The sequence below is a fragment of the Suricata suricatta genome, chromosome 9 (genome assembly GCF_006229205.1).
Source record: "Suricata suricatta isolate VVHF042 chromosome 9, meerkat_22Aug2017_6uvM2_HiC, whole genome shotgun sequence".
In the NCBI taxonomy this organism is placed as follows: Eukaryota; Metazoa; Chordata; class Mammalia; order Carnivora; family Herpestidae; genus Suricata; species Suricata suricatta.
Genome location: NC_043708.1, coordinates 118,295,780 through 118,299,249, shown reverse-complemented (window position 1 = coordinate 118,299,249; position 3,470 = coordinate 118,295,780). Strand labels below are relative to the sequence as shown.

Sequence of the window (3,470 nt, the reverse complement as noted above, 5' to 3'; positions counted from 1 at the left end):
TAGACCTATGTGTGCAAACATATGGTTTCTGTCCTTCTCTGCCTGGCTTACTTCACTCAGCATGACACCCTCAAGGTCCATCCACTTTCCTACAAATTGCCATATGTCATTCCCTCTCATTGCCATGTAGTACTCCATTGTGTAACTAAGTTTTAAAAAGGCCATTCCACTGTTCTGACTTGACAGCTGATTCAGGATGGTGGAAAACACAGTAAGATTATGAATTTTATCAGCATGGAATCATTGACACATTTTATTTGCTGTGACATGATGAGTTTTGTTTTTTTTTTTATCAGAAGCAATGTAGTTAAAATAGCATAATGGTGAGTAAGGCATTCATTAAGTCCTCAGAAGGTAATTTTAGCAAAAACTTCACGTACAGGGAATGCAAATATGTATCTAGGTGTCTATTTAATAAGAATGAAACACTGCCTTGGGGCATCCGGGTAGTTCAGGTGGTTAAGCATCTCACTCTTGATCTTGGATCAGGTCATAATCTTGTGTTCTTGAGATGGACACCTGCATCAGGTTCTATGCTGACAGCACAAAGGCTGTTTGGGATTCTCTGTCTCCCTCCCTCTCTGCCCCTTCCTCTCTCTCACACACACCCTCTCTCTCTCTCTCTCAAAGTAAATTTTAAAAAGACATTAGAAAAGAAGAGAATGAAACACTACCTCAGCCATTATGTAATCTAATGGAATCAAGTTGCCACCAGCATACTGGCTGAACACCCTGAGGAATGATACCATATAAGGGAATGAGTGTTGGCCTTTACTGGTAAATGGACACTCAGGAGTATCCACAATCAGATTGGTCTTTGTGAGCATAAATCCATTTTGTTGGGCCCATGATATCTCCCATTCCTGCCATCATGAGCACTGTGTTCATGAGCCCATTAAATGATGACAGGGTAGCAGGGAAAAAACTGACTGCTATCCACAAAATGGGTCATCTTATCAACTCTATTGTTAGAAATCATCCTCCTCTGCTAAGGAAAACTTTTGTTGAGCATTTACATGGGAATCAAATATTTTCACATTTGTCCATTCAAAAAAGATCTAACTGGTTCCAGGTGCTTTTTCTTTCTCCACTGCCATCAATTGCTAAGGATCATCCATCCCTTGGTGAAGACAAAAAAGCAAGTAACAACTGGTCAGAAGAAGAATAGTATTGAAGCATTTCCAGCAACTAGTACTTTGGAGGATAGCAGAAAATTTTTCTTAATATGACAGTATTGAGCTGAAATGCAAAATGAAAATTTGATATCTCCTTACCACCAAAGGCAGAAATTGGAAAATGCCCTGCACTATGTTGGCTGTCTTGCCAACATAGACAATTAGTTTAACTTGCACCAAACAAAATTTTATGTCAAAGTCTAGTTATCAAGAGACCTCAGAACATGTTCTTGTTGTCATTGTTAAAGATACAAGCCATTGTGGCTGCAATATTAAAGAAGAAGATGAGAGCTGGGACTTTGGTACCAGTGCTTGGTTTTATGTAGGTGCCACCAAAGATCCTTGGAAAACTAACTGGAAAATGTACTCTTATGTACTCTATGTAACTGAGGACCTTCTTCAACTCATAAATGCCCTTTTCCAGTGGGCCCCCAAAGGATGTCTATTTTTGGCCACTCCATGGGTAGCTTTGTGCTTTGAAGAATCCTGGAAAGTACAAATCTGTGCCAACATTTGCTCCAATCTGCAACCCAGTGATCTTTTTGCCCTTGGGGGGAAAATTCATTTAGTGGATATTTGGGAACTGATCAAAATAAACGGAAGGCTTATTGTTGCTACCCATCTTGTGAAGTACCATCCAGGTTCTCAGATGGACATACTAACTGATCAAGGAAAAGATGATCAGTTCATTTCTGATGGGCAGTTACTAATTGATACCTTCATAGCTGCCTGTACAGTAAAGAAATTTCCTGTTGTTTTTAGATTAAAAGAGAGTTATGAACATAGCTAAATATTTCATTGAAACCACATCAGACATCGTGCAAAATATCTTAATGCATTAAAAAGATCACATAAGAAAATTTCTTTAGGATGATAATGTAATAAGAATTACATTGAAAAAGGATTTCAGAACATTTGATTTCATAGTGCTAAAAATGCATAATTCCATAGTTGAAACACTTTCGGAATAAGCATATAAAACATGAAAAAAATTTTAAAAAGTCTACCCACATACCTCTTCCCCAGACCTCCTTATCACCAGTTTTCCAATAATGTTCCTTCCAATCTCTGACCAACCATCCAAATCATTGGCCACATCCCAGAAATCAGTGTGTCATCTCAAGTCTGGCAATTTGGTCTTACAAGCAGAGTGAACAATCAGGTAAACTTATCAAAGTTCTACTCACTGGGAAGTTTTCTCTTCATCTTTGTCCTTCAAAGATGTACTACAAAGTAACTGTAATTGCTGCAGCTGTCTGTTTTCACATGGTGTCTGTATAACATTCAAACCATTTGTAAACAGGGTCTGAATTTTCTTTCTCTTTCAGCTGATTGTAGAGAACCCTCTGTGAGACCACAGGGATAGGGTAGAAGAGGGAAGGTAATGTAAGAGGGACAAGAACCATGGGTATTTGGGCCACTTCCACATGCAAATTACTTGTGTTTCTGGGTTTGCTAATGCCTGATCTTGAGCAGACTCTCAAGCAGTAGTGTCTATATCACTTATTTTTGATGATGGAGTGCTTCTGTGAATACCAAACTTTATAGGTTGGTGAATCAAACAATACACAATTCATGATGAACAGATAACAAGGTAATTTAGCATCCAACAATTAGGTGTTCATTATCTACTAAGGCCAAGTGACAACTAAAAACTTTTTCTCAGAAGGGGAGTAGTTATCAACAGAGGATGGGAGAACTTTTCTTGAAAATCATGGGTGCCATGATTCATCTGTAGGGGCCTGCCAAAGTCATTTGTAGCTGCCACTGACACATCAAATATCATTGGATCTGCTGTGTCATATAGTCCAAGTGCCAGAAAAGCTTGTATGGCAGCTTGGATCTGTTGAAGAGCCTTCTCTTATTATGAGCCCCACTCAAACTAGCAGCTTTGTGTATGTTGGTAAATGGGCTAGAGTTACACATGCAAATGACAAATATGTTGCCTCTAAAATTCAATAATGTCCACTGTATGTAGTCTCTCAGCTTTTGTTGTAGCAGGGTCCAACACAACAATTTACCCTTCATCCTGGAAGGGATATCTTGACATGTCCCATACCACTGGACCTCTAGGTATAAGGCCTCTGAAAATCAGTTAGATTTATTTCACACATAGTGACTTGCTTGCACATGTTTTACCAATAACTCTTGAGTAGTTGCTACCTCTTGCTCACTAATTCAGTCAGCATAATGTCATCAAAGTAGAACCAGTGTGATATCTTATAGAAAAGAAAGGTGAGCAAGATCCTTTGAACTAAATTATGTTACAAGTTAAATTGATATACCCCAAAAGCA

At 38.6% G+C, this 3,470-nt stretch overlaps 1 pseudogene; it reads left to right on the top strand.

Annotated features, from left to right (window-relative positions):
- LOC115302361 overlaps window positions 1-2,049 on the top strand; it is a 2,658-nt pseudogene extending 609 nt beyond the window's left edge.
- The last annotated feature ends 1,421 nt before the right edge of the window (window positions 2,050-3,470 follow it).